Source organism: Pseudophryne corroboree, chromosome 3 (genome assembly GCF_028390025.1).
Source record: "Pseudophryne corroboree isolate aPseCor3 chromosome 3, aPseCor3.hap2, whole genome shotgun sequence".
Taxonomy (NCBI): domain Eukaryota; kingdom Metazoa; phylum Chordata; class Amphibia; order Anura; family Myobatrachidae; genus Pseudophryne; species Pseudophryne corroboree.
In genome coordinates this window covers 116930295-116953801 of record NC_086446.1, presented here as the reverse complement: position 1 = coordinate 116953801, position 23507 = coordinate 116930295, and the positions used below count along the sequence as shown (strand labels likewise).

General features: G+C 42.5%; 52 non-coding genes and 13 pseudogenes across 52 annotated transcripts; all 65 read left to right on the top strand.

Annotated features, from left to right (window-relative positions):
* Window positions 1-4: 4 nt before the first annotated feature.
* On the top strand, window positions 5-123 carry LOC134900241 (5S ribosomal RNA). The gene has a single exon (XR_010173760.1). It is a non-coding gene; the product is annotated as a 5S ribosomal RNA (ribosomal RNA).
* A 107-nt stretch (window positions 124-230) lies between these two features.
* Window positions 231-349, top strand: LOC134900239 (5S ribosomal RNA). Its single transcript, XR_010173758.1, has one exon. It is a non-coding gene; the product is annotated as a 5S ribosomal RNA (ribosomal RNA).
* Window positions 350-456: 107 nt separating this feature from the next.
* Window positions 457-575, top strand: LOC135065519 (5S ribosomal RNA). The gene has a single exon (XR_010251799.1). It is a non-coding gene; the product is annotated as a 5S ribosomal RNA (ribosomal RNA).
* A 107-nt stretch (window positions 576-682) lies between these two features.
* On the top strand, window positions 683-801 carry LOC134898303 (5S ribosomal RNA; annotated as a pseudogene).
* Window positions 802-908: 107 nt separating this feature from the next.
* On the top strand, window positions 909-1027 carry LOC134900238 (5S ribosomal RNA). The gene has a single exon (XR_010173757.1). It is a non-coding gene; the product is annotated as a 5S ribosomal RNA (ribosomal RNA).
* A 107-nt stretch (window positions 1028-1134) lies between these two features.
* On the top strand, window positions 1135-1253 carry LOC135062059 (5S ribosomal RNA). Its single transcript, XR_010248419.1, has one exon. It is a non-coding gene; the product is annotated as a 5S ribosomal RNA (ribosomal RNA).
* A 107-nt stretch (window positions 1254-1360) lies between these two features.
* On the top strand, window positions 1361-1479 carry LOC134900237 (5S ribosomal RNA). The gene has a single exon (XR_010173756.1). It is a non-coding gene; the product is annotated as a 5S ribosomal RNA (ribosomal RNA).
* A 107-nt stretch (window positions 1480-1586) lies between these two features.
* On the top strand, window positions 1587-1705 carry LOC135062886 (5S ribosomal RNA). The gene has a single exon (XR_010249227.1). It is a non-coding gene; the product is annotated as a 5S ribosomal RNA (ribosomal RNA).
* A 107-nt stretch (window positions 1706-1812) lies between these two features.
* On the top strand, window positions 1813-1931 carry LOC134895336 (5S ribosomal RNA; annotated as a pseudogene).
* A 107-nt stretch (window positions 1932-2038) lies between these two features.
* Window positions 2039-2157, top strand: LOC134900236 (5S ribosomal RNA). The gene has a single exon (XR_010173755.1). It is a non-coding gene; the product is annotated as a 5S ribosomal RNA (ribosomal RNA).
* Window positions 2158-2264: 107 nt separating this feature from the next.
* Window positions 2265-2383, top strand: LOC135060928 (5S ribosomal RNA). Its single transcript, XR_010247323.1, has one exon. It is a non-coding gene; the product is annotated as a 5S ribosomal RNA (ribosomal RNA).
* Window positions 2384-2490: 107 nt separating this feature from the next.
* LOC135068438 (5S ribosomal RNA) lies at window positions 2491-2609 on the top strand. The gene has a single exon (XR_010254639.1). It is a non-coding gene; the product is annotated as a 5S ribosomal RNA (ribosomal RNA).
* An 8992-nt stretch (window positions 2610-11601) lies between these two features.
* LOC134901219 (5S ribosomal RNA) lies at window positions 11602-11720 on the top strand. The gene has a single exon (XR_010174710.1). It is a non-coding gene; the product is annotated as a 5S ribosomal RNA (ribosomal RNA).
* Window positions 11721-11827: 107 nt separating this feature from the next.
* Window positions 11828-11946, top strand: LOC135068437 (5S ribosomal RNA). Its single transcript, XR_010254638.1, has one exon. It is a non-coding gene; the product is annotated as a 5S ribosomal RNA (ribosomal RNA).
* Window positions 11947-12053: 107 nt separating this feature from the next.
* On the top strand, window positions 12054-12172 carry LOC135064113 (5S ribosomal RNA). The gene has a single exon (XR_010250426.1). It is a non-coding gene; the product is annotated as a 5S ribosomal RNA (ribosomal RNA).
* Window positions 12173-12279: 107 nt separating this feature from the next.
* LOC135064016 (5S ribosomal RNA) lies at window positions 12280-12398 on the top strand. Its single transcript, XR_010250332.1, has one exon. It is a non-coding gene; the product is annotated as a 5S ribosomal RNA (ribosomal RNA).
* A 107-nt stretch (window positions 12399-12505) lies between these two features.
* LOC134900235 (5S ribosomal RNA) lies at window positions 12506-12624 on the top strand. The gene has a single exon (XR_010173754.1). It is a non-coding gene; the product is annotated as a 5S ribosomal RNA (ribosomal RNA).
* Window positions 12625-12731: 107 nt separating this feature from the next.
* Window positions 12732-12850, top strand: LOC135066763 (5S ribosomal RNA). Its single transcript, XR_010253004.1, has one exon. It is a non-coding gene; the product is annotated as a 5S ribosomal RNA (ribosomal RNA).
* Window positions 12851-12957: 107 nt separating this feature from the next.
* Window positions 12958-13076, top strand: LOC134901355 (5S ribosomal RNA). The gene has a single exon (XR_010174845.1). It is a non-coding gene; the product is annotated as a 5S ribosomal RNA (ribosomal RNA).
* Window positions 13077-13183: 107 nt separating this feature from the next.
* LOC134892226 (5S ribosomal RNA) lies at window positions 13184-13302 on the top strand (annotated as a pseudogene).
* Window positions 13303-13409: 107 nt separating this feature from the next.
* Window positions 13410-13528, top strand: LOC134901301 (5S ribosomal RNA). Its single transcript, XR_010174790.1, has one exon. It is a non-coding gene; the product is annotated as a 5S ribosomal RNA (ribosomal RNA).
* Window positions 13529-13635: 107 nt separating this feature from the next.
* LOC135062058 (5S ribosomal RNA) lies at window positions 13636-13754 on the top strand. The gene has a single exon (XR_010248418.1). It is a non-coding gene; the product is annotated as a 5S ribosomal RNA (ribosomal RNA).
* Window positions 13755-13861: 107 nt separating this feature from the next.
* Window positions 13862-13980, top strand: LOC135064630 (5S ribosomal RNA). The gene has a single exon (XR_010250935.1). It is a non-coding gene; the product is annotated as a 5S ribosomal RNA (ribosomal RNA).
* Window positions 13981-14087: 107 nt separating this feature from the next.
* LOC134892225 (5S ribosomal RNA) lies at window positions 14088-14206 on the top strand (annotated as a pseudogene).
* Window positions 14207-14313: 107 nt separating this feature from the next.
* Window positions 14314-14432, top strand: LOC134900233 (5S ribosomal RNA). The gene has a single exon (XR_010173752.1). It is a non-coding gene; the product is annotated as a 5S ribosomal RNA (ribosomal RNA).
* Window positions 14433-14539: 107 nt separating this feature from the next.
* Window positions 14540-14658, top strand: LOC135062056 (5S ribosomal RNA). Its single transcript, XR_010248416.1, has one exon. It is a non-coding gene; the product is annotated as a 5S ribosomal RNA (ribosomal RNA).
* Window positions 14659-14765: 107 nt separating this feature from the next.
* Window positions 14766-14884, top strand: LOC134900232 (5S ribosomal RNA). Its single transcript, XR_010173751.1, has one exon. It is a non-coding gene; the product is annotated as a 5S ribosomal RNA (ribosomal RNA).
* A 107-nt stretch (window positions 14885-14991) lies between these two features.
* Window positions 14992-15110, top strand: LOC135062885 (5S ribosomal RNA). The gene has a single exon (XR_010249226.1). It is a non-coding gene; the product is annotated as a 5S ribosomal RNA (ribosomal RNA).
* Window positions 15111-15217: 107 nt separating this feature from the next.
* LOC134892224 (5S ribosomal RNA) lies at window positions 15218-15336 on the top strand (annotated as a pseudogene).
* Window positions 15337-15443: 107 nt separating this feature from the next.
* LOC134900231 (5S ribosomal RNA) lies at window positions 15444-15562 on the top strand. Its single transcript, XR_010173750.1, has one exon. It is a non-coding gene; the product is annotated as a 5S ribosomal RNA (ribosomal RNA).
* Window positions 15563-15669: 107 nt separating this feature from the next.
* Window positions 15670-15788, top strand: LOC134885693 (5S ribosomal RNA). Its single transcript, XR_010169803.1, has one exon. It is a non-coding gene; the product is annotated as a 5S ribosomal RNA (ribosomal RNA).
* A 107-nt stretch (window positions 15789-15895) lies between these two features.
* LOC135064015 (5S ribosomal RNA) lies at window positions 15896-16014 on the top strand. The gene has a single exon (XR_010250331.1). It is a non-coding gene; the product is annotated as a 5S ribosomal RNA (ribosomal RNA).
* A 107-nt stretch (window positions 16015-16121) lies between these two features.
* Window positions 16122-16240, top strand: LOC135062884 (5S ribosomal RNA). Its single transcript, XR_010249224.1, has one exon. It is a non-coding gene; the product is annotated as a 5S ribosomal RNA (ribosomal RNA).
* Window positions 16241-16347: 107 nt separating this feature from the next.
* LOC134895087 (5S ribosomal RNA) lies at window positions 16348-16466 on the top strand (annotated as a pseudogene).
* Window positions 16467-16573: 107 nt separating this feature from the next.
* LOC134885704 (5S ribosomal RNA) lies at window positions 16574-16692 on the top strand. The gene has a single exon (XR_010169814.1). It is a non-coding gene; the product is annotated as a 5S ribosomal RNA (ribosomal RNA).
* Window positions 16693-16799: 107 nt separating this feature from the next.
* On the top strand, window positions 16800-16918 carry LOC135062054 (5S ribosomal RNA). Its single transcript, XR_010248415.1, has one exon. It is a non-coding gene; the product is annotated as a 5S ribosomal RNA (ribosomal RNA).
* Window positions 16919-17025: 107 nt separating this feature from the next.
* Window positions 17026-17144, top strand: LOC134900230 (5S ribosomal RNA). The gene has a single exon (XR_010173749.1). It is a non-coding gene; the product is annotated as a 5S ribosomal RNA (ribosomal RNA).
* Window positions 17145-17251: 107 nt separating this feature from the next.
* Window positions 17252-17370, top strand: LOC135062883 (5S ribosomal RNA). The gene has a single exon (XR_010249223.1). It is a non-coding gene; the product is annotated as a 5S ribosomal RNA (ribosomal RNA).
* Window positions 17371-17477: 107 nt separating this feature from the next.
* On the top strand, window positions 17478-17596 carry LOC134892222 (5S ribosomal RNA; annotated as a pseudogene).
* A 107-nt stretch (window positions 17597-17703) lies between these two features.
* Window positions 17704-17822, top strand: LOC134900228 (5S ribosomal RNA). The gene has a single exon (XR_010173748.1). It is a non-coding gene; the product is annotated as a 5S ribosomal RNA (ribosomal RNA).
* Window positions 17823-17929: 107 nt separating this feature from the next.
* LOC135062053 (5S ribosomal RNA) lies at window positions 17930-18048 on the top strand. Its single transcript, XR_010248414.1, has one exon. It is a non-coding gene; the product is annotated as a 5S ribosomal RNA (ribosomal RNA).
* A 107-nt stretch (window positions 18049-18155) lies between these two features.
* On the top strand, window positions 18156-18274 carry LOC134888108 (5S ribosomal RNA; annotated as a pseudogene).
* Window positions 18275-18381: 107 nt separating this feature from the next.
* LOC135070798 (5S ribosomal RNA) lies at window positions 18382-18500 on the top strand. Its single transcript, XR_010256950.1, has one exon. It is a non-coding gene; the product is annotated as a 5S ribosomal RNA (ribosomal RNA).
* Window positions 18501-18607: 107 nt separating this feature from the next.
* On the top strand, window positions 18608-18726 carry LOC135060083 (5S ribosomal RNA). Its single transcript, XR_010246473.1, has one exon. It is a non-coding gene; the product is annotated as a 5S ribosomal RNA (ribosomal RNA).
* Window positions 18727-18833: 107 nt separating this feature from the next.
* On the top strand, window positions 18834-18952 carry LOC135058855 (5S ribosomal RNA). The gene has a single exon (XR_010245279.1). It is a non-coding gene; the product is annotated as a 5S ribosomal RNA (ribosomal RNA).
* A 107-nt stretch (window positions 18953-19059) lies between these two features.
* Window positions 19060-19178, top strand: LOC135061339 (5S ribosomal RNA). The gene has a single exon (XR_010247723.1). It is a non-coding gene; the product is annotated as a 5S ribosomal RNA (ribosomal RNA).
* A 107-nt stretch (window positions 19179-19285) lies between these two features.
* LOC134900227 (5S ribosomal RNA) lies at window positions 19286-19404 on the top strand. Its single transcript, XR_010173747.1, has one exon. It is a non-coding gene; the product is annotated as a 5S ribosomal RNA (ribosomal RNA).
* A 107-nt stretch (window positions 19405-19511) lies between these two features.
* LOC134889871 (5S ribosomal RNA) lies at window positions 19512-19630 on the top strand (annotated as a pseudogene).
* A 107-nt stretch (window positions 19631-19737) lies between these two features.
* LOC134901797 (5S ribosomal RNA) lies at window positions 19738-19856 on the top strand. The gene has a single exon (XR_010175277.1). It is a non-coding gene; the product is annotated as a 5S ribosomal RNA (ribosomal RNA).
* A 107-nt stretch (window positions 19857-19963) lies between these two features.
* On the top strand, window positions 19964-20082 carry LOC134900226 (5S ribosomal RNA). Its single transcript, XR_010173746.1, has one exon. It is a non-coding gene; the product is annotated as a 5S ribosomal RNA (ribosomal RNA).
* Window positions 20083-20189: 107 nt separating this feature from the next.
* Window positions 20190-20308, top strand: LOC134889870 (5S ribosomal RNA; annotated as a pseudogene).
* Window positions 20309-20415: 107 nt separating this feature from the next.
* Window positions 20416-20534, top strand: LOC134900225 (5S ribosomal RNA). The gene has a single exon (XR_010173745.1). It is a non-coding gene; the product is annotated as a 5S ribosomal RNA (ribosomal RNA).
* A 107-nt stretch (window positions 20535-20641) lies between these two features.
* LOC135068381 (5S ribosomal RNA) lies at window positions 20642-20760 on the top strand. The gene has a single exon (XR_010254585.1). It is a non-coding gene; the product is annotated as a 5S ribosomal RNA (ribosomal RNA).
* A 107-nt stretch (window positions 20761-20867) lies between these two features.
* Window positions 20868-20986, top strand: LOC135070490 (5S ribosomal RNA). Its single transcript, XR_010256653.1, has one exon. It is a non-coding gene; the product is annotated as a 5S ribosomal RNA (ribosomal RNA).
* A 107-nt stretch (window positions 20987-21093) lies between these two features.
* Window positions 21094-21212, top strand: LOC135070574 (5S ribosomal RNA). The gene has a single exon (XR_010256734.1). It is a non-coding gene; the product is annotated as a 5S ribosomal RNA (ribosomal RNA).
* A 107-nt stretch (window positions 21213-21319) lies between these two features.
* On the top strand, window positions 21320-21438 carry LOC135063420 (5S ribosomal RNA). The gene has a single exon (XR_010249752.1). It is a non-coding gene; the product is annotated as a 5S ribosomal RNA (ribosomal RNA).
* Window positions 21439-21545: 107 nt separating this feature from the next.
* LOC135068349 (5S ribosomal RNA) lies at window positions 21546-21664 on the top strand. Its single transcript, XR_010254553.1, has one exon. It is a non-coding gene; the product is annotated as a 5S ribosomal RNA (ribosomal RNA).
* A 131-nt stretch (window positions 21665-21795) lies between these two features.
* Window positions 21796-21914, top strand: LOC135066339 (5S ribosomal RNA). Its single transcript, XR_010252589.1, has one exon. It is a non-coding gene; the product is annotated as a 5S ribosomal RNA (ribosomal RNA).
* A 107-nt stretch (window positions 21915-22021) lies between these two features.
* LOC134892371 (5S ribosomal RNA) lies at window positions 22022-22140 on the top strand (annotated as a pseudogene).
* Window positions 22141-22247: 107 nt separating this feature from the next.
* Window positions 22248-22366, top strand: LOC134900224 (5S ribosomal RNA). Its single transcript, XR_010173744.1, has one exon. It is a non-coding gene; the product is annotated as a 5S ribosomal RNA (ribosomal RNA).
* Window positions 22367-22473: 107 nt separating this feature from the next.
* On the top strand, window positions 22474-22592 carry LOC134901786 (5S ribosomal RNA). The gene has a single exon (XR_010175266.1). It is a non-coding gene; the product is annotated as a 5S ribosomal RNA (ribosomal RNA).
* Window positions 22593-22699: 107 nt separating this feature from the next.
* LOC134891057 (5S ribosomal RNA) lies at window positions 22700-22818 on the top strand (annotated as a pseudogene).
* Window positions 22819-22925: 107 nt separating this feature from the next.
* On the top strand, window positions 22926-23044 carry LOC134885536 (5S ribosomal RNA). Its single transcript, XR_010169649.1, has one exon. It is a non-coding gene; the product is annotated as a 5S ribosomal RNA (ribosomal RNA).
* Window positions 23045-23151: 107 nt separating this feature from the next.
* On the top strand, window positions 23152-23269 carry LOC134894422 (5S ribosomal RNA; annotated as a pseudogene).
* Window positions 23270-23376: 107 nt separating this feature from the next.
* Window positions 23377-23495, top strand: LOC135060082 (5S ribosomal RNA). The gene has a single exon (XR_010246472.1). It is a non-coding gene; the product is annotated as a 5S ribosomal RNA (ribosomal RNA).
* Window positions 23496-23507: the final 12 nt, after the last annotated feature.

Genomic DNA, 23507 nt, shown 5'->3' with positions numbered 1-23507 from the left:
GCTCATCTACAGCCACACCACACTGGATACGCCCAATCTCATCTGATCTTGGAAGCTAAGCAGTGTTGGGCCTGGTTAGTACTTGGATGGGAGACCACCTGGGAATACAAGGTGCTGTAGATATTTTTATACTACCAACACCGTTCTGTTGATGCATTCCATTTTCAAACGTATTCATTTATGAACCAGTAGTTAGAAGTAGAAAAGTTCTAACAGAAACCATAAAGCTCATCTACAGCCACACCACACTGGATACGCCCAATCTCATCTGATCTTGGAAGCTAAGCAGTGTTGGGCCTGGTTAGTACTTGGATGGGAGACCACCTGGGAATACAAGGTGCTGTAGATATTTTTATACTACCAACACCGTTCTGTTGATGCATTCCATTTTCAAACGTATTCATTTATGAACCAGTAGTTAGAAGTAGAAAAGTTCTAACAGAAACCAGAAAGTTCATCTACAGTCACACCACACTGGATACGCCCAATCTCATCTGATCTTGGAAACTAAGCAGTGTTGGGCCTGGGTAGTACTTGGATGGGAGACCACCTGGGAATACAAGGTGCTGTAGATAATTTTATACTGCCAACACCGTTCTGTTGATGCATTCCATTTTAAAACATATTCATTTATGAACCAGTAGTTAGAAGTAGAAAAGTTCTAACAGAAACCATAAAGCTTATCTACAGCCACACCACACTGGATAGGCTCAATCTCATCTAATCTAAGAAGCTAAGCAGTGTTGGGACTGGTTAGTACTTGGATGGGAGACTACCTGGGAATACAAGGTGCTGTAGATAATTTTATACTGCCAACACCGTTCTGTTGATGCATTCCATTTTAAAACGTATTCATTTATGAACCAGTAGTTAGAAGTAGAAAAGTTCTAACAGAAACCATAAAGTTCATCTACAGCCACACCACACTGGATACGCCCAATCTCATCTGATCTTGGAAGCTAAGCAGTGTTGGGCCTGGTTAGTACTTGGATGGGAGACCACCTGGGAATACAAGGTGCTGTAGATATTTTTATACTGCCAACACCGTTCTGTTGATGCATTCCGTTTTCAAACGTATTCATTTATGAACCAGTAGTTAGAAGTAGAAAAGTTCTAACAGAAACCAGAAAGTTCATCTACAGCAACACCACACTGTATACGCCCAATCTCATCTGATCTTGGAAGCTAAGCAGTGTTGGGCCTGGTTAGTACTTGGATGGGAGACCACCTGGGAATACAAGGTGCTGTAGATATTTTTATACTGCCAACACCGTTCTGTTGATGCATTCCATTTTCAAACTTATTCATTTATGAACCAGTAGTTAGAAGTAGAAAAGTTCTAACAGAAACCGTAAAGCTCATCTACAGCCACACCACACTGGATACGCCCAATCTCATCTGATCTTGGAAGCTAAGCAGTGTTGGGCCTGGTTAGTACTTGGATGGGAGACCACCTGGGAATACAAGGTGCTGTAGATATTTTTATACTACCAACACCGTTCTGTTGATGCATTCCATTTTCAAACGTATTCATTTATGAACCAGTAGTTAGAAGTAGAAAAGTTCTAACAGAAACCAGAAAGTTCATCTACAGCCACACCACACTGGATACGCCCAATCTCATCTGATCTTGGAAACTAAGCAGTGTTGGGCCTGGGTAGTACTTGGATGGGAGACCACCTGGGAATACAAGGTGCTGTAGATATTTTTATACTGCCAACACCGTTCTGTTGATGCATTCCATTTTCAAACTTATTCATTTATGAACCAGTAGTTAGAAGTAGAAAAGTTCTAACAGAAACCATAAAGCTTATCTACAGCCACACCACACTGGATACGCCCAATCTCATCTGATGTAGGAAGCTAAGCAGTGTTGGGACTGGTTAGTACTTGGATGGGAGACTACCTGGGAATACAAGGTGCTGTAGATAATTTTATACTGCCAACACCGTTCTGTTGATGCATTCCATTTTAAAACGTATTCATTTATGAACCAGTAGTTAGAAGTAGAAAAGTTCTAACAGAAACCACAAAGTTCATCTACAGCCACACCACACTGGATACGCCCAATCTCATCTGATCTTGGAAGCTAAGCAGTGTTGGGCCTGGTTAGTACTTGGATGGGAGACCACCTGGGAATACAAGGTGCTGTAGATATTTTTATACTGCCAACACCGTTCTGTTGATGCATTCCATTTTCAAACGTATTCATTTATGAACCAGTAGTTAGAAGTAGAAAAGTTCTTACAGAAACCAGAAAGTTCATCTACAGCTACACCACACTGTATACGCCCAATCTCATCTGATCTTGGAAGCTAAGCAGTGTTGGGCCTGGTTAGTACTTGGATGGGAGACCACCTGGGAATACAAGGTGCTGTAGATATTTTTATACTGCCAACACCGTTCTGTTGATGCATTCCATTTTCAAATGTATTCATTTATGAACCAGTAGTTAGAAGTAGAAAAGTTCTAACAGAAACCACAAAGCTCATCTACAGCCACACCACACTGGATACGCCCAATCTCATCTGATCTTGGAAGCTAAGCAGTGTTGGGCCTGGTTAGCACTTGGATGGGAGACCACCTGGGAATACAAGGTGCTGTAGATATTTTTATACTGCCAACACCGTTCTGTTGATGCATTCCATTTTCAAACATATTCATTTATGAACCATGAAGGGTTAAACATGCTATATGAATTGTTATGTGTTTGAATAGACACGTACGCACTCTCTACAAGATGCCTTTGTCTCTTCATATAATATAAGGCTTCTGTGTGTCTTATCTTCAAGGACAATTACATACTAGATCAAAACTGTTACTTCTGTGTGTTACTAAAATATCCCGCATGTAATGTCGTATGCTACTTCTATTTATCCAATCATATGCTTGCACATATTGTATACACCCATGTTTCTCTTCTATATAGTACGCTGTAATTTATTAAATAAACAGAGTGATTCTTAACTACATGGTGTCGTGTATTATCTGTAACGTTAAGGATTGCTCTCACTGACGTCAGTGGCCATCACATCGAGGTAATCAAAGAGAGGTAGGGATCCTTTCAGCTGGGAGCTCTATGTCCGGGATTCAGTGATCGTCCCTGAATGGTAAAAATAGAGAATTTATTGTCTATCTTTGCCATACAGGATTGCGGTCATACACTGAAGCTGAATCCGTGTCAGTGTTCCGGGAACACGTGACAAGGTAATATTTAAGTCCGGGACTTAATATTACGAAGTTTTATGTAAAAACATAAAACAGGTATCAGGGATACCATAGAATCTTTAATGTCTGGGACTTAAAGATACGTCTGAGAAAGGACCAGGAGTCCAAGCGCAATTCTCCAAAGACGTTAGTATCTGGGATACTTAAAAAAAAAAAAAAATATATAGACCTGGGGTCTATACATAACGTAGATTATACCTCGATCTGATCGTCTATATATATATTCTTGTATGTTGTAGTGAGATAAGTTCTTATATTTGGTTCAGACGGCTGGTAAGTTTTCGTCTGCCAGATATCTTTACTCAAAACTCTTTTCTTGCTTCCTGTTTAAAACGCTGTATTTTTCTGACATCTTGTACGAAGGTAAGCGTACCCGTCAAAAGATTTCATGTTCTCATTATACAGATAATATTGTGATATTGTCAATGACTAATTAACTGGTGTTAGCTAATGCATGCATAGAAAGTTTTTGTTGTGAAATTGCATAGAACGTATTTTTGTTGTGATATTGCATAGACAGTTGTTATAAGTTGTTGTAGAAATTGCGTAGAAAGCTGGTGTAGATTGTATTCTTTACTATGGGAGGGGGTCAGAGTAAGACAGTCATTTATCCTCCACCTTTACCAGGAGAGACATGTAAGGAGTATGTAGCCCGTAACTCCACCACAGATTATTATCTAGTTAACCCTTGGGTAGATAACTTAGCGGGGTGGACAGAGAAAGTTGGCAGCCCCAGCCCATTCCCCCGTGATGGTATTAATTATCCATTTTATATGGACATGATCAAAGGGCTTTGTCTGGGAGACAAGGAAGCCTGGCCGTGGTATGATCATGACCCACAATGGGACATGACATATATGCGTGCTGGAGGAGAGCAATGGCTCACGATAGCACCTCATTGGTATGACAAAAATATCAAGCAGAAACAGCGTAGAATAAAATCTGTAACTTCCCGACTACACAAAGCTGAGGAATTTAGAAGCAACAAGTTTCTGAAAAACTCTTCTCCTCCGCCCTACAGTCCCCTATACCCCTCCTTAAAAGACACAGATCTTTTAGCTGCAGTTGCTTTGTCACGAATTCCGATGCAAAGGGGAGGGGGAGGAGGGGAAGGGGAAGGAGAAGGAGGCTCAGTTGCTTTGTCACGAATGCCGATGCAAAGGGGAGGGGGAGGAGGGGAAGGGGAAGGAGAAGGAGGCTCAGGAGGAATAGCCCCCCCTGACAGTACCCTCCACATAGACGTAACCACCCCCGCCCCTAGTGCCCCTACTCCTAACAGACAAACCGCCTCCCGCCGCAACGCTGACTTAACTATTGCTACTGACAACCCTCTCACCCCCTCCACAACGCGATCCGGCACTGGTTTCCTCGGTGTCGCCACCCACCTGCCCTTCATGACAGTAGGGGATCAGTTGTTAAAGAAACCCATTGAAATAGAGGATTTAGACAGAATTGTTAAGAACTGTCCCAAACCCACTGTTGCACCTGACGGCTGCATAGCTTACTTGAAAAAGGCTTGCACAGGACGCAGCTATACTCAAGAAGATATGAAGCTGATCATAGATGGGGTTATAGACCATTACAACGGGTGGGATTGGAAAAAGATTCCCACCATAAACACTCCTACCACCCTTAACGATGCCGTTCGCTACCCTCTCAATACTGGGGACGGTGTAACGGAGATGTGGAAGGAAATTGAGACCCATATGAAAGAGATTTTTAAAACCCGGGCTTCTCTTCCCATTGCCGTAGCATGTAAACAAAAGCCCACTGAAACTGTCACTGAGTTCTGGAAGAGGTTTAAAAAGTGTTGGTCTGAAGATGCAGGTCTCACTCTTGTAGATACAGACCATTTACTAATTTCTACCTTTGTAAATAACTTGTTGCCATCTGTTATGGTCCCTGTTAAGCAAGGTGTTTCTTCCTGGACCTCTGATAATATTAAGGAATTTGAAAAGCACTTATATGAAAAGGAAGCTGCAGGATGCTTTGATGTTAAAAAACCCTTGCAGAATGCCCCAACTCATAACTACCAAAATCAGAAAGGTCGGGGAGATAGACGCCAGCAGCACTCCACTGGCCCACCCCGTAATCCAGCCCGATATCAAAACCCACAAGCCAGGCCACCCCACCCCCCTGACTCTGCCAGCAGGAAACAAACCTCCTGCTTCAACTGTGGAAGGGACGATCACTGGGCAAGGGATTGCCCTTGTCCCTCACAAAACCACCGACAGCCCCAAGCTCCGGCTCCCTCCCGGGATCATCCCCGACAGTCACACAACAACCCCTTTCAGGATCATGTCCGATTCCGAGTTGACTGGCAGGATCCCTCCCACTGACGGGGCCCGGAGGAGGGTATCCCAGCCTTTGCCCAGCTCACCAGACACTGGAAGGACCCACCGCTACTAACCTTGATTATAGGAAAGAGAGCAATCCCTTTCCTGGTAGATAGCGGGGCAACTACTAGTGTTTTGTGTGTCGACCTGTACGACGGTCACTTGGTAAAGACTGCTCCTTCAATGGGAATTAATGGGATACCCACAGATGCTTACCTGACAGATGCCCTTAGTGTCAGAACCACGGGAGGCACATATATGGGTAAACACAATTTCACTGTAATACCTGAATGTCCAATTAATCTTCTGGGAAGGGATCTTCTTAGCAGGCTCGAAATCTCCATTCTCCCTTCACCCACTGGCAGTGGCCTGGAGGTTGAGTCCCCACACCTACCGGTGTGGGAAGCAACAGACATTACACCTGATTTTGACAAAGTAAACCCTGCTCTATGGTCGGAGGGTCCCTATGACACTGGCCTCATTCCTTGCACACCATATAGAGCAACCCTGAAACCTGACACACAACCTGTCTATCAAAAGCAATACCCCTTGTCACAAGAGAAGGTTGAAGGTCTTAGACCAATGATACAACAGTTTCTCCAACAAGGCATTCTCAGACACGTAATTTCACCTTACTGCACACCAGTCAACCCAGTTGCTAAGTCAGATGGCAGTGTAAGGTTTGTACAAGACCTTAGGGCAATTAACCAACTCATTGTGCCTATAGCACCCATTGTACCTGACATTAACTCACTCATTTCAGCTATCCCTGCAGATGCTGCATTTTTTTCGGTAATTGATTTAAAAAATGCATTTTTTAGCATTCCAGTGGATGCACAGACACAGTTACTTTTTGCCTTTTCTTTTGAGGGCAAGCAACTCACCTGGTGTCGTTTACCCCAGGGCTTCATTGACGCACCTGTTGTGTATAGCATTGTACTCCAGGCCACATTGGGGCCCTGGCACCCTCACCATGGTTCAGTCCTGCTACAGTATGCAGATGATCTGCTGCTCTGTAGTCAAACTAAGGAGGCCTGCCGGGAGGATGGTATATCACTGTTAAACTGGCTCTGTGAATGTGGACACAAGGTGTCCAAAACAAAAATGCAATGGTGTAAGAAGCATGTGGATTACTTAGGTTTTGTGCTCACTCAGGGGGAAAGGAAAGTCAGTCCACAGCGCATTCAGTCTGTATTGGGCCTGGTCACCCCAACTACCCAGAAGGAACTGCTGTCTTTTCTGGGTATGGTAAATTACTGCAGACAGTGGATATCTGATTGTTCCTATTATGATAACATTTTGAGACAAGCCACACTGAAAGACAAACCTAATATTGTACAATGGTCACAAGAAATGTTAACTGCATATGAAAGCTTAAAGTGTATGTTAATGAAAAGTCCGGCACTTGGCCTCCCCAACTATGTACTACCTTTTCATTTGTTTGCAAGGGACAATTGTAAAACCATGGCGGGGGTGCTCACACAGTTTCATGGAGGAAAGTTGCGCCCAGTGGCATTTTTTTCCAAAGTAATGCCTGTCACAGTGCAAGGTATGCCTGCTTGCCTCAGGGCACTTGCAGCCTGTGCAATGGTAACTGAAATGGCCACCACACTCACCCTAGGCCACACAACAATACTTCACACCACTCATGATGTTCTAACCATTTTAAAAGGGTTACACACACAACACATGTCAGCTCAGCGCCTCAGTGGATATGAGGTTCTCCTTTTGAACAACCCCTCACTCACCATTAAGAATGCCACCAACTCTTCAGGTCCTGCACCCATTCTCAACGCTCTCCTGGGGCTCAAAGGTCCTGAAGACCACCCTCCTGAACCCCATGACTGCTCAGCTTCCATTGAGTCAGAAACATCCCCCAGACTGGACATGTCCCCTGTCCCTGTCCCCGACGCGGATGTCATTTTTGTAGATGGTTCCTGTAGCAGACCCAATGACACCACGTACCAAGCGGGTTATGCTATTGTCACTCTCCCTGACATTATTCTGGAAGCACAGCCCATTCCTTACCAGTCAGCACAGGCTGCAGAGCTCATTGCTCTCACAAGGGCTTGTCACCTTTACCAGAATAAACCAGTCACCATCTACACTGACTCCAAATACGCGTACGGCGTCGTGCATGACCATGGGGTCATTTGGCGACGCCGTGGTTTCCTTGGAGCTGATGGAAAAGGCATATCACATGCCCAACTCATCTCTGACCTTCTGCATGCCATAACCCTGCCCTCTGACATTGCAATCCTCCATTGCAGGGCACACACGGGGGGGAAGGATGCAGTCTCCCTTGGAAATGCTCTTGCTGACTCTGCTGCCAAACATGCGGCCTCACAGCCCATCACTCAGGCCCACATGTCCATCATGACCCCCCCAGCTCTCGACAACCACTACCTGATCACCCAGTTACAGGCCTCAGCCTCCAATGCCGACCTAGCTGACTGGACTTACCCAGTTTTGCAGAAGAATCCTAAAACAGGATTAATCTGCAAAGAGGGGAAACCTTGTATACCCCAGTCCAGTGCACCCTTGTTTATTGCCCACTACCATGGCATAGGACACCACAGTAAGGCAACAACTACCTTACTCTTACGTAATGATTTCTATGTCACGGATGCCAAGTCATTAGTAGATCAGTATGTCAGTAGATGCATCACTTGTCTGCGAAACAACCCCAACAACCCTGACAAGGCAAAACATCAGCATCTTGAATACCCCACCACACCCTTTACACACCTGCAAATTGACTTCACCCATATCCCAGGTATTGGTAAACAGGAGTATGCCCTGGTCATTGTAGACATGTTCTCTCGATGGCCAGAGGTATTCCCCACTAAATCTGAGGATGCAAAGACAGTTGCTAGGATCCTAACTCAGGAAATCATCCCCAGATGGGGGTGCCCATTGCAAATCAATAGTGATAAAGGCTCCGCCTTTACAGCAAAAATTACACAGGCCTTGGTAAAGGCCCTGCAGGTGGAATGGAAGTTCCACATCCCGTATCACCCGCAGAGTTCAGGGGTCGTAGAACGCATGAATAGGACCCTCAAAGACAAGCTTAGGAAGGCCACAGGAGGCACCTTCCACAAATGGAAGCAAGTCCTTCCCATTATCTTGGCAGAAATTAGAATGACACCACAAAAGACTTTGGGTTACTCCCCCTTTGAAATATTAATGGGTAGGCCCTTCCCTACACCTTGGGCTAAGAAACCATTAGTAATACAGGAGGGAGATCTAGAACTCATCAGAGAAGAGTATGTCAGGTCCCTGATAACAAAACTGAATGAAATTGAACATGAGGTTGTTTGTAAAAACCCTTTGAATCCACAGGAACCTACACACCCCTTTAAAGTCGGAGACAGAGTCGTGGTGAAGGTGCTCCCCAGGAACAAGAGCCCAGGAGACTTCACCTATGGTCCAGAGACAGAGGTCGTAGCAGTTACCCGAACAGCAGTCCTGACAGAGGAAAGTCCTACCTGGATCCATGCATCCCGAGTAAAAAAGGTTCCTAGACCAGACCTAGAGAGGGAAGCAAGTGATTCCAGTGAGGTACGAACCGGGGCAGACAGCCCTGACCTCCCACCTAGCGAAGACAGAAGAACAGAAAACGATGAAGAACCTGCCCCCTATCTCTATCCTGGGGACTATCTCGATAGCCCTACTGGCCCTCATTCACCTCACAATATGTGAAGTCAGCATCACACAAACAGATGGGGTCCCCACCTTGTGGTACAATTCCTCTAACACACACGTAGCCACATATATCCTTGACTATTTTATGTTCCCCAAAATTGCTAATGACAAATATTATATACAACAAAGGAGGAAATCAGGAATGTCTGAGACAATGTACATTTGTGTCACTGATGAATGGTGGATGGAAATATCCTATCATGGATCCAACTGTGATTACTGGGAATCTGTGGGGTGGAATACAGGAGCAGATTGGAAATATGGCCCATCATTTGCAAAAAAATAGATGGAGCAAATATGGAGTACCCCTACTTTCTAGACTATCCATTCATAAGATGGATGAAGGCCCAAATTCATACAGGTTTAGACTAAACATAGTGAACCCTAGCAGAAGCGACAATGAGACTTATGTACTTGGTATATGGTGGCAAGCAGGGTACTATAGTGCAAGACAAAGGTTTTATTTATGGGATATGTACAAAAACCCAAAATACCAGCCTAAAATTGCTCCCCAAAACAAACCTTTAAAGCCCCATATTGCCACTTCTAAAGATATGGTGGCTATTACTAACCCTACCTTTGAAGACACCCTAGCTATTGAAACTGGTTTCTCTGACATTAATTTTTGGTTGGAATGGATGAAGTATAGTGCTAACAAACACAATAAAAGCAACTGTTATGTCTGTGGCAAATCTAGGCCCCACCTAGGTACAGTGCCCCTTAATATACCCCTAGAACAGGAAAATTGTTTTTTTCAGCCTTTTTAATGACACCAAAACAAATGACAGTCAGTGCGAAATGTGGAAAAGGGAATATCCCATATTGTCAAAAAATCCCAACCCAGGAAGCACCATAACCATATATCCTGGAAACTATACCTGTTATACATCTAACATCACCCCAGGGAGAAATTTAAAAACCTTCCCACCAGGGTATTGTGCAAATAAAAGAACAACTGTTTTAGTCAACCAAACTAGATCACTAGGCGACATTTATTATATATGTGGGGATATGAAGCTTAGAACTAAATTAGACACACCATGGTATGGTGAGTGTGCCCTGGCCAAAGTCATAATGCCACTCCTAATGATCACCGATGACCCCAATCCTCCCTCTAATACTCCTGCTAATCGAAAGAAAAGAGCACTCCCAGGAGGTAGCTTTGACCCCCACGTGTACATTGATGCTATAGGGGTCCCAAGAGGTGTTCCAAATGAGTTCAAAGCTAGAGATGAGGTGGCTGCGGGTTTTGAGTCATTGTTCCCTATAGTAACTGTAAATAAAAACGTAGCCTGGATTAATTATATATATTATAATCAACAAAGATTTGTTAATGATACCAAAGATGCTCTTAAAGGTATAGCTGAACAGCTAGAAGCCACTTCCCAAATGACATTTCAAAATAGAATGGCCCTTGACATGATTCTAGCAGAAAAAGGCGGTACATGTGTTTACATTAGTAAGGTGGAAGGCTGTTGTACATATATTCCTGACAACACTGGTCCCAATGGTAAGGTTACTTTAGCCATAAACAAGTTAGAAACCTTATCCATAGAACTCAAGAAAAATTCAGGTATTGATAACCCATGGAGCCAATATTTTGGGTGGTTTGAAAATTGGAAACAGGCTCTTGTGCAAATAAGCATATTCATACTTGTAACTTTAATTCTTTTAGGCATTATAGTTTATTGTGTAATTCCCTGTGGAAAGAAACTTACCTCCAAAGGCATTGATAAGGCCCTGATGTACTATGATATAACCACCAGTCCTGTCACCTCCTCTGATAGTAAGGGACCCGACGATTATGTCCAATATCTCAAGAACTGGAGGAACAAGAAAGGAGCCTCACTTAAGAATCATGTCATATAACAATCATGATTCTAAGAGGGGATTGAAGGGTTAAACATGCTATATGAATTGTTATGTGTTTGAATAGACACGTACGCACTCTCTACAAGATGCCTTTGTCTCTTCATATAATATAAGGCTTCTGTGTGTCTTATCTTCAAGGACAATTACATACTAGATCAAAACTGTTACTTCTGTGTGTTACTAAAATATCCCGCATGTAATGTCGTATGCTACTTCTATTTATCCAATCATATGCTTGCACATATTGTATACACCCATGTTTCTCTTCTATATAGTACGCTGTAATTTATTAAATAAACAGAGTGATTCTTAACTACATGGTGTCGTGTATTATCTGTAACGTTAAGGATTGCTCTCACTGACGTCAGTGGCCATCACATCGAGGTAATCAAAGAGAGGTAGGGATCCTTTCAAACCAGTAGTTAGAAGTAGAAAAGTTCTAACAGAAACCACAAAGCTCATCTACAGCCACACCACACTGGATACGCCCAATCTCATCTGATCTTGGAAGCTAAGCAGTGTTGGGCCTGGTTAGTACTTGGATGGGAGACCACTTGGGAATACAAGGTGCTGTAGATATTTTTATACTACCAACACCGTTCTGTTGATGCATTCCATTTTCAAATGTATTCATTTATGAACCAGTAGTTAGAAGTAGAAAAGTTCTAACAGAAACCACAAAGCTCATCTACAGCCACACCACACTGGATACGCCCAATCTCATCTGATCTTGGAAGCTAAGCAGTGTTGGGCCTGGTTAGCACTTGGATGGGAGACCACCTGGGAATACAAGGTGCTGTAGATATTTTTATACTGCCAACACCGTTCTGTTGATGCATTCCATTTTCAAACGTATTCATTTATGAACCAGTAGTTAGAAGTAGAAAAGTTCAAACAGAAACCACAAAGCTCATCTACAGCCACACCACACTGGATACGCCCAATCTCATCTGATCTTGGAAGCTAAGCAGTGTTGGTCCTGGTTAGTACTTGGATGGGGGACCACCTGGGAATACAAGGTGCTGTAGATATTTTTATACTGCCAACACCGTTCTGTTGATGCATTCCATTTTCAAACATATTCATTTATGAACCAGTAGTTAGAAGTAGAAAAGTTCTAACAGAAACCACAAAGCTCATCTACAGCCACACCACAGTGGATACGCCCAATCTCATCTGATCTTGGAAGCTAAGCAGTGTTGGGCCTGGTTAGTACTTGGATGGGAGACCACCTGGGAATACAAGGTGCTGTAGATATTTTTATACTACCAACACCGTTCTGTTGATGCATTCCATTTTCAAACGTATTCATTTATGAACCAGTAGTTAGAAGTAGAAAAGTTCTAACAGAAACCATAAAGCTCATCTACAGCCACACCACACTGGATACGCCCAATCTCATCTGATCTTGGAAGCTAAGCAGTGTTGGGCCTGGTTAGTACTTGGATGGGAGACCACCTGGGAATACAAGGTGCTGTAGATATTTTTATACTGCCAACACCGTTCTGTTGATGCATTCCATTTTCAAACGTATTCATTTATGAACCAGTAGTTAGAAGTATAAAAGTTCTAACAGAAACCACAAAGCTCATCTACAGCCACACCACACTGGATACGCCCAATCTCATCTGATCTTGGAAGCTAAGCAGTGTTGGGCCTGGTTAGTACTTGGATGGGAGACTACCTGGGAATACAAGGCGCTGTAGATATTTTTATACTGCCAACACCGTTCTGTTGATGCATTCCATTTTCAAACGTATTCATTTATGAACCAGTAGTTAGAAGTAGAAAAGTTCTAACAGAAACCAGAAAGTTCATCTACAGCCACACCACACTGGATATGCCCAATCTCATCTGATCTTGGAAACTAAGCAGTGTTGGGCCTGGGTAGTACTTGGATGGGAGACCACCTGGGAATACAAGGTGCTGTAGATAATTTTATACTGCCAACACCGTTCTGTTGATGCATTCCATTTTAAAACATATTCATTTATGAACCAGTAGTTAGAAGTAGAAAAGTTCTAACAGAAACCATAAAGCTTATCTACAGCCACACCACACTGGATACGCCCAATCTCATCTGATCTAGGAAGCTAAGCAGTGTTGGGACTGGTTAGTACTTGGATGGGAGACTACCTGGGAATACAAGGTGCTGTAGATAATTTTATACTGCCAACACCGTTCTGTTGATGCATTCCATTTTAAAACGTATTCATTTATGAACCAGTAGTTAGAAGTAGAAAAGTTCTAACAGAAACCACAAAGTTCATCTACAGCCACACCACACTGGATGCGCCCAATCTCATCTGATCTTGGAAGCTAAGCAGTGTTGGGCCTGGTTAGTACTTGGATGGGAGACCACCTGGGAATACAAGGTGCTGTAGATATTTTTATACTGCCAACACCGTTCTGTTGATGCATTCCATTTTCAAACGTATTCATTTATGAACCAGTAGTTAGAAGTAGAAAAGTTCTAACAGAAACCAGAAAGTTCATCTACAGCAACACCACACTGTATACGCCCAATCTCATCTGATCTTGGAAGCTAAGCAGTGTTGGGCCTGGTTAGTACTTGGATGGGAGACCACCTGGGAATACAAGGTGCTGTAGATATTTTTATACTGCCAACACCGTTCTGTTGATGCATTCCATTTTCAAACTTATTCATTTATGAACCAGTAGTTAGAAGTAGAAAAGTTCTAACAGAAACCATAAAGCTCATCTACAGCCACACCACACTGGATACGCCCAATCTCATCTGATCTTGGAAGCTAAGCAGTGTTGGGCCTGGGTAGTACTTGGATGGGAGACCACCTGGGAATACAAGGTCCTGTAGATATTTTTATACTGCCAACACCGTTCTGTTGATGCTTTCCATTTTCAAACTTATTCATTTATGAACCAGTAGTTAGAAGTAGAAAAGTTCTAACAGAAACCATAAAGCTTATCTACAGCCACACCACACTGGATACGCCCAATCTCATCTGATCTAGGAAGCTAAGCAGTGTTGGGACTGGTTAGTACTTGGATGGGAGACTACCTGGGAATACAAGGTGCTGTAGATAATTTTATACTGCCAACACCGTTCTGTTGATGCATTCCATTTTAAAACGTATTCATTTATGAACCAGTAGTTAGAAGTAGAAAAGTTCTAACAGAAACCACAAAGTTCATCTACAGCCACACCACACTGGATACGCCCAATCTCATCTGATCTTGGAAGCTAAGCAGTGTTGGGCCTGGTTAGTACTTGGATGGGAGACCACCTGGGAATACAAGGTGCTGTAGATATTTTTATACTGCCAACACCGTTCTGTTGATGCATTCCATTTTCAAACGTATTCATTTATGAACCAGTAGTTAGAAGTAGAAAAGTTCTAACAGAAACCAGAAAGTTCATCTACAGCAACACCACACTGTATACGCCCAATCTCATCTGATCTTGGAAGCTAAGCAGTGTTGGGCCTGGTTAGTACTTGGATGGGAGACCACCTGGGAATACAAGGTGCTGTAGATATTTTTATACTGCCAACACCGTTCTGTTGATGCATTCCATTTTCAAATGTATTCATTTATGAACCAGTAGTTAGAAGTAGAAAAGTTCTAACAGAAACCATAAAGCTCATCTACAGCCACACCACACTGGATACGCCCAATCTCATCTGATCTTGGAAGCTAAGCAGTGTTGGGCCTGGTTAGTACTTGGATGGGAGACCACCTGGGAATACAAGGTGCTGTAGATATTTTTATACTACCAACACCGTTCTGTTGATGCATTCCATTTTCAAACGTATTCATTTATGAACCAGTAGTTAGAAGTAGAAAAGTTCTAACAGAAACCAGAAAGTTCATCTACAGCCACACCACACTGGATACGCCCAATCTCATCTGATCTTGGAAACTAAGCAGTGTTGGGCCTGGGTAGTACTTGGATGGGAGACCACCTGGGAATACAAGGTGCTGTAGATATTTTTATACTGCCAACACCGTTCTGTTGATGCATTCCATTTTCAAACTTATTCATTTATGAACCAGTAGTTAGAAGTAGAAAAGTTCTAACAGAAACCATAAAGCTTATCTACAGCCACACCACACTGGATACGCCCAATCTCATCTGATCTAGGAAGCTAAGCAGTGTTGGGACTGGTTAGTACTTGGATGGGAGACTACCTGGGAATACAAGGTGCTGTAGATAATTTTATACTGCCAACACCGTTCTGTTGATGCATTCCATTTTAAAACGTATTCATTTATGAACCAGTAGTTAGAAGTAGAAAAGTTCTAACAGAAACCACAAAGTTCATCTACAGCCACACCACACTGGATACGCCCAATCTCATCTGATCTTGGAAGCTAAGCAGTGTTGGGCCTGGTTAGTACTTGGATGGGAGACCACCTGGGAATACAAGGTGCTGTAGATATTTTTATACTGCCAACACCGTTCTGTTGATGCATTCCATTTTCAAACGTATTCATTTATGAACCAGTAGTTAGAAGTAGAAAAGTTCTAACAGAAACCAGAAAGTTCATCTACAGCAACACCACACTGTATACGCCCAATCTCATCTGATCTTGGAAGCTATGCAGTGTTGGGCCTGGTTAGTACTTGGATGGGAGACCACCTGGGAATACAAGGTGCTGTAGATATTTTTATACTGCCAACACCGTTCTGTTGATGCATTCCATTTTCAAACATATTCATTTATGAACCAGTAGTTAGAAGTAGAAAAGTTCTAACAGAAACCATAAAGCTCATCTACAGCCACACCACAGTGGATACGCCCAATCTCATCTGATCTTGGAAGCTAAGCAGTGTTGGGCCTGGTTAGTACTTGGATGGGAGACCACCTGGGAATACAAGGTGCTGTAGATATTTTTATACTACCAACACCGTTCTGTTGAAGCATTCCATTTTCAAACGTATTCATTTATGAACCAGTAGTTAGAAGTAGAAAAGTTCAAACAGAAACCAGAAAGTTCATCTACAGCCACACCACACTGGATACGCCCAATCTCATCTGATCTTGGAAACTAAGCAGTGTTGGGCCTGGGTAGTACTTGGATGGGAGACCACCTGGGAATACAAGGTGCTGTAGATAATTTTATACTGCCAACACCGTTCTGTTGATGCATTCCATTTTAAAACATATTCATTTATGAACCAGTAGTTAGAAGTAGAAAAGTTCTAACAGAAACCATAAAGCTTATCTACAGCCACACCACACTGGATACGCCCAATCTCATCTGATCTAGGAAGCTAAGTAGTGTTGGGACTGGTTAGTACTTGGATGGGAGACTACCTGGGAATACAAGGTGCTGTAGTTAATTTTATACTGCCAACACCGTTCTGTTGATGCATTCCATTTTAAAACGTATTCATTTATGAACCAGTAGTTAGAAGTAGAAAAGTTCTAACAGAAACCACAAAGTTCATCTACAGCCACACCACACTGGATACGCCCAATCTCATCTGATCTTGGAAGCTAAGCAGTGTTGGGCCTGGTTAGTTCTTGGATGGGAGACCACCTGTGAATGCAAGGTGCTGTAGATATTTTTATACTGCCAACACCGTTCTGTTGATGCATTCCATTTTCAAACGTATTCATTTATGAACCAGTAGTTAGAAGTAGAAAAGTTCTAACAGAAACCAGAAAGTTCATCTACAGCAACACCACACTGTATACGCCCAATCTCATCTGATCTTGGAAGCTAAGCAGTGTTGGGCCTGGTTAGTACTTGGATGGGAGACCACCTGGGAATACAAGGTGCTGTAGATATTTTTATACTGCCAACACCGTTCTGTTGATGCATTCCATTTTCAAACTTATTCATTTATGAACCAGTAGTTAGAAGTAGAAAAGTTCTAACAGAAACTATAAAGCTCATCTACAGCCACACCACACTGGATACGCCCAATCTCATCTGATCTTGGAAGCTAAGCAGTGTTGGGCCTGGTTAGTACTTGGATGGGAGACCACCTGGGAATACAAGGTGCTGTAGATATTTTTATACTACCAACACCGTTCTGTTGATGCATTCCATTTTCAAACGTATTCATTTATGAACCAGTAGTTAGAAGTAGAAAAGTTCTAACAGAAACCAGAAAGTTCATCTACAGCCACACCACACTGGATACGCCCAATCTCATCTGATCTTGGAAACTAAGCAGTGTTGGGCCTGGGTAGTACTTGGATGGGAGACCACCTGGGAATACAAGGTGCTGTAGATATTTTTATACTGCCAACACTGTTCTGTTGATGCGTTCCATTTTCAAACTTATTCATTTATGAACCAGTAGTTAGAAGTAGAAAAGTTCTAACAGAAACCATAAAGCTTATCTACAGCCACACCACACTGGATACGCCCAATCTCATCTGATCTAGGAAGCTAAGCAGTGTTGGGACTGGTTAGTACTTGGATGGGAGACTACCTGGGAATACAAGGTGCTGTAGATAATTTTATACTGCCAACACCGTTCTGTTGATGCATTCCATTTTAAAACGTATTCATTTATGAACCAGTAGTTAGAAGTAGAAAAGTTCTAACAGAAACCACAAAGTTCATCTACAGCCACACCACACTGGATACGCCCAATCTCATCTGATCTTGGAAGCTAAGCAGTGTTGGGCCTGGTTAGTACTTGGATGGGAGACCACCTGGGAATACAAGGTGCTGTAGATATTTTTATACTGCCAACACCGTTCTGTTGATGCATTCCATTTTCAAACGTATTCATTTATGAACCAGTAGTTAGAAGTAGAAAAGTTCTAACAGAAACCAGAAAGTTCATCTACAGCAACACCACACTGTATACGCCCAATCTCATCTGATCTTGGAAGCTAAGCAGTGTTGGGCCTGGTTAGTACTTGGATGGGAGACCACCTGGGAATACAAGGTGCTGTAGATATTTTTATACTGCCAACACCGTTCTGTTGATGCATTCCATTTTCAAATGTATTCATTTATGAACCAGTAGTTAGAAGTAGAAAAGTTCTAACAGAAACCATAAAGCTCATCTACAGCCACACCACACTGGATACGCCCAATCTCATCTGATCTTGGAAGCTAAGCAGTGTTGGACCTGGTTAGTACTTGTATGGGAGACCACTTGGGAATACAAGGTGCAGTAGATATTTTTATACTACCAACACCGTTCTGTTGATGCATTCCATTTTCAAACGTATTAATTTATGAACCAGTAGTTAGAAGTAGAAAAGTACTAACAGAAACCATAAAGCTCTTCTACAGCCACACCACACTGGATATGCCCAATCTCATCTGATCTTGGAAGCTAAGCAGTGTTGGGCCTGGTTAGTACTTGGAAGGGAGACCACCTGGGAATACAAGGTGCTGTAGATATTTTTATACTGCCAACACCGTTCTGTTGATGCATTCCATTTTCAAACGTATTCATTTATGAACCAGTAGTTAGAAGTAGAAAAGTTCTAACAGAAACCAGAAAGTTCATCTACAGCAACACCACACTGGATACGCCCAATCTCATCTGATCTTGGAAGCTAAGCAGTGTTGGGCCTGGTTAGTACTTGGATGGGAGACCACCTGGGAATACAAGGTGCTGTAGATATTTTTATACTGCCAACACCGTTCTGTTGATGCATTCCATTTTAAAACGTATTCATTTATGAACCAGTAGTTAGAAGTAGAAAAGTTCTAACAGAAACCACAAAGCTCATCTACAGCCACACCACACTGGATACGCCCAATCTCATCTGATCTTGGAAGCTAAGCAGTGTTGGGCCTGGTTAGTACTTGGATGGGAGACCCCTTGAGAATACAAGGTGCTGTAGATATTTTTATACTGCCAACACCGTTCTGTTGATGCATTCCATTTTCAAATGTATTCATTTATGAACCAGTAGTTAGAAGTAGAAAAGTTCTAACAGAAACCACAAAGCTCATCTACAGCCACACCACACTGGATACGCCCAATCTCATCTGATCTTGGAAGCTAAGCAGTGTTGGGCCTGGTTAGTACTTGGATGGGAGACCACCTTGGAATACAAGGTGCTGTAGATATTTTTATACTGCCAACACCGTTCTGTTGATGCATTCCATTTTCAAACGTATTCATTTATGAACCAGTAGTTAGAAGTAGAAAAGTTCAAACAGAAGCCACAAAGCTCATCTACAGCCACACCACACTGGATACGCCCAATCTCATCTGATCTTGGAAGCTAAGCAGTGTTGGGCCTGGTTAGTACTTGGATGGGAGACCACCTGGGAATACAAGGTGCTGTAGATAATTTTATACTGCCAACACCGTTCTGTTGATGCATTCCATTTTCAAACGTGTTCATTTATGAACCAGTAGTTAGAAGTAGAAAAGTTCTAACAGAAACCACAAAGCTCATCTACAGCCACACCACACTGGATACGCCCAATCTCATCTGATCTTCGAAGCTAAGCAGTGTTGGGCCTGGTTAGTACTTGGATGGGAGACCACCTTGGAATACAAGGTGCTGTTGATATTTTTATACTGCCAATACCGTTCTGTTGATGCATTCCATTTTCAAACGTATTCATTTATGAACCAGTAGTTAGAAGTAGAAAAGTTCTAACAGAAACCACAAAGCTCATCTACAGCCACACCACACTGGATACGCCCAATCTCATCTGATCTTGGAAGCTAAGCAGTGTTGGGCCTGGTTAGTACTTGGATGGGAGACCACCTGGGAATACAAGGTGCTGTAGATTATTTTATACTGCCAACACCATTCTGTTGATGCATTCCATTTTAAAACATATTCATTTATGAACCAGTAGTTAGAAGTAGAAAAGTTCTAACAGAAACCAGAAAGTTCATCTACAGCCACACCACACTGGATACGCCCAATCTCATCTGATCTTGGAAGCTAAGCAGTGTTGGGCCTGGTTAGTACTTGGATGGGAGACCACCTGGGAATACAAGGTGCTGTAGATAATTTTATACTGCCAACACCGTTCTGTTGATGCATTCCATTTTCAAACGTGTTCATTTATGAACCAGTAGTTAGAAGTAGAAAAGTTCTAACAGAAACCACAAAGCTCATCTACAGCCACACCACACTGGATACGCCCAATCTCATCTGATCTTCGAAGCTAAGCAGTGTTGGGCCTGGTTAGTACTTGGATGGGAGACCACCTTGGAATACAAGGTGCTGTTGATATTTTTATACTGCCAATACCATTCTGTTGATGCATTCCATTTTAAAACATATTCATTTATGAACCAGTAGTTAGAAGTAGAAAAGTTCTAACAGAAACCAGAAAGTTCATCTACAGCCACACCACACTGGATACGCCCAATCTCATCTGATCTTGGAAGCTAAGCAGTGTTGGGCCTGGTTAGTACTTGGATGGGAGACCACCTGGGAATACAAGGTGCTGTAGATATTTTTATACTGCCAACACCATTCTGTTGATGCATTAAATTTTCAAACGTATTCATTTATGAACCAGTACTTACAAGTAGAAAAGTTCTAACAGAAACCACAAAGCTCATCTACAGTCACACCACACTGGATACGCCCAATCTCATCTGATCTTGGAAGCTAAGCAGTGTTGGGCCTGGTTAGTAATTGGATGGGAGACCACCTGGGAATACAAGGTGCTGTAGATATTTTTATACTACCAACACCGTTCTGTTGATGCATTCCATTTTCAAACGTATTCATTTATGAACCAGTAGTTAGAAGTAGAAAAGTTCTAACAGAAACCATAAAGCTCATCTACAGCCACACCACACTGGATACGCCCAATCTCATCTGATCTTGGAAGCTAAGCAGTGTTGGACCTGGTTAGTACTTGGATGGGAGACCACTTGGGAATACAAGGTGCAGTAGATATTTTTATACTACCAACACCGTTCTGTTGATGCATTCCATTTTCAAACGTATTAATTTATGAACCAGTAGTTAGAAGTAGAAAAGTACTAACAGAAACCATAAAGCTCTTCTACAGCCACATCACACTGGATATGCCCAATCTCATCTGATCTTGGAAGCTAAGCAGTGTTGGGCCTGGTTAGTACTTGGATGGGAGACCACCTGGGAATACAAGGTGCTGTAGATATTTTTATACTGCCAACACCGTTCTGTTGATGCTTTCCATTTTCAAACGTATTCATTTATGAACCAGTAGTTAGAAGTAGAAAAGTTCTAACAGAAACCAGAAAGTTCATCTACAGCAACACCACACTGGATACGCCCAATCTCATCTGATCTTGGAAGCTAAACAGTGTTGGGCCTGGTTAGTACTTGGATGGGAGACCACCTGGGAATACAAGGTGCTGTAGATATTTTTATACTGCCAACACCGTTCTGTTGATGCATTCCATTTTAAAACGTATTCATTTATGAACCAGTAGTTAGAAGTAGAAAAGTTCTAACAGAAACCACAAAGCTCATCTACAGCCACACCACACTGGATACGCCCAATCTCATCTGATCTTGGAAGCTAAGCAGTGTTGAGCCTGGTTAGTACTTGGATGGGAGACCCCTTGGGAATACAAGGTGCTGTAGATATTTTTATACTGCCAACACCGTTCTGTTGATGCATTCCATTTTCAAATGTATTCATTTATGAACCAGTAGTTAGAAGTAGAAAAGTTCTAACAGAAACCACAAAGCTCATCTACAGCCACACCACACAGCTCATCTACAGCCACACCACACTGGATACGCCCAATCTCATCTGATCTTGGAAGCTAAGCAGTGTTGGGCCTGGTTAGTACTTGGATGGGAGACCCCTTGGAAATACAAGGTGCTGTAGATATTTTTATACTGCCAACACCGTTCTGTTGATGCATTCCATTTTCAAATGTATTCATTTATGAACCAGTAGTTAGAAGTAGAAAAGTTCTAACAGAAACCACAAAGCTCATCTACAGCCACACCACACTGGATACGTCCAATCTCATCTGATCTTCGAAGCTAAGCAGTGTTGGGCCTGGTTAGTACTTGGATGGGAGACCACCTTGGAATACAAGGTGTTGTAGATATTTTTATACTGCCAATACCGTTCTGTTGATGCATTCCATTTTCAAACGTATTCATTTATGAACCAGTAGTTAGAAGTAGAAAAGTTCTAACAGAAACCTCAAAGCTCATCTACAGCCACACCACACTGGATACGCCCAATCTCATCTGATCTTGGAAGCTAAGCAGTGTTGGGCCTGGTTAGTACTTGGATGGGAGACCACCTGGGAATACAAGGTGCTGTAGATATTTTTATACTGCCAACACCGTTCTGTTGATGCATTCCATTTTCAAACGTATTCATTTATGAACCAGTAGTTAGAAGTAGAAAAGTTCTAACAGAAACCATAAAGCTCATCTACAGCCACACCACACTGGATACGCCCAATCTCATCTGATCTTGGAAGCTAAGCAGTGTTGGGCCTGGTTAGTACTTGGATGGGAGACCACCTGGGAATACAAGGTGCTGTAGATTATTTTATACTGCCAACACCGTTCTGTTGATGCATTCCATTTTAAAACGTATTCATTTATGAACCAGTAGTTAGAAGTAGAAAAGTTCTAACAGAAACCAGAAAGTTAATTTACAGCCACACCACACTGGATACGCCCATTCTCATCTGATCTTGGAAGCTAAGCAGTGTTGGGACTGGTTAGTACTTGGATGGGAGACCACCTGGGAATACAAGGTGCTGTAGATATTTTTATACTGCCAACACCGTTCTGTTGATGCATTAAATTTTCAAACGTATTCATTTATGAACCAGTACTTACAAGTAGAAAAGTTCTAACAGAAACAACAAAGCTCATCTACAGTCACACCACACTGGATACGCCCAATCTCATCTGATCTTGGAAGCTAAGCAGTGTTGGACCTGGTTAGTACTTGGATGGGAGACCACTTGGGAATACAAGGTGCAGTAGATATTTTTATACTACCAACACCGTTCTGTTGATGCATTCTATTTTCAAACGTATTAATTTATGAACCAGTAGTTAGAAGTAGAAAAGTACTAACAGAAACCATAAAGCTCTTCTACAGCCACACCACACTGGATATGCCCAACCTCATCTGATCTTGGAGCTAAGCAGTGTTGGGCCTGGTTAGTACTTTGATGGGAGACCACCTGGGAATACAAGGTGCTGTAGATATTTTTATACTGCCAACACCGTTCTGTTGATGCATTCCATTTTCAAACGTATTCATTTATGAACCAGTAGTTAGAAGTAGAAAAGTTCTAACAGAAACCAGGAAGTTCATCTACAGCAACACCACACTGGATACGCCCAATCTCATCTGATCTTGGAAGCTAAGCAGTGTTGGGCCTGGTTAGTACTTGGATGGGAGACCACCTGGGAATACAAGGTGCTGTAGATATTTTTATACTGC